Source organism: Chrysochloris asiatica, unplaced genomic scaffold (assembly GCF_000296735.1).
Source record: "Chrysochloris asiatica unplaced genomic scaffold, ChrAsi1.0 scaffold00027, whole genome shotgun sequence".
NCBI lineage: Eukaryota > Metazoa > Chordata > Mammalia > Afrosoricida > Chrysochloridae > Chrysochloris > Chrysochloris asiatica.
The window spans coordinates 8,014,550-8,015,201 of NW_006408545.1; the positions used below are offsets into that span (position 1 = coordinate 8,014,550).

The following is a 652-nucleotide window of genomic DNA, read 5'->3' on the forward strand; positions in this document are numbered from 1 at the left end:
TCAAATTGTATCAGATTACTCTTTTTTTCCTCCTCTTTCTTCTTCTAGTTGAGTTCTGTTCGTCCAGCCATTGAAGCCAGGTAAAGTGGGTATTATCTGAAAGTGTGAGTGTTCTTGTACATATGCCCTCTCTTCTTCTCAGCTGAATGCTTCACTCTACACTCTAATCCTTTGTGGCTATGTCCCTGACTCTGGGCCCAGAATTCTCCAGGTCTTGCCATACTGCTAGCCAAGCAGGTCTCCACCCCGGTTCACGGGAGTGTATTGAACGTGGTTAAGACTTAGCTCGAAGCTTCATTGTTGTTTTCCCCTCATTTCTCCTTATCATTGACCAACATGGTCACCAGTCGGAGTGCAAGTCTGCTCATGTATTCCCCTTGGAAAAGGGTTTGTCCTGAGGGTATCTGACCAATTGCCTTGATGTCTTATATCCTGCCGCTTTGCTGAATCTTCCAGTGAGGCTTTTTAACTGAGTCTTTGGGGGTTCCATGTATAGGATCATATCGTCTGCAAATAGAATGAGTTTTAATATCCTCTTTGCCAATTTGGATGCCTTTAATTTCCCTGTCTTGCCCTATAGCTCTTGCTAAGACTTCGAGCACAATATTGAATAGGAGTTATGACAAAGGGCATCCTTGTCTGGTTCCTGTTC

The 652-nt window shown here is 44.0% G+C and overlaps 1 protein-coding gene across 1 annotated transcript in view; it reads left to right on the plus strand.

Moving 5' to 3' along the window:
* LOC102833212 (amine sulfotransferase-like) overlaps nt 1-652 on the plus strand; it is a 55,244-nt gene that overhangs the window by 53,863 nt on the left and 729 nt on the right. The gene's annotated exons all lie outside the window — the stretch shown is intronic.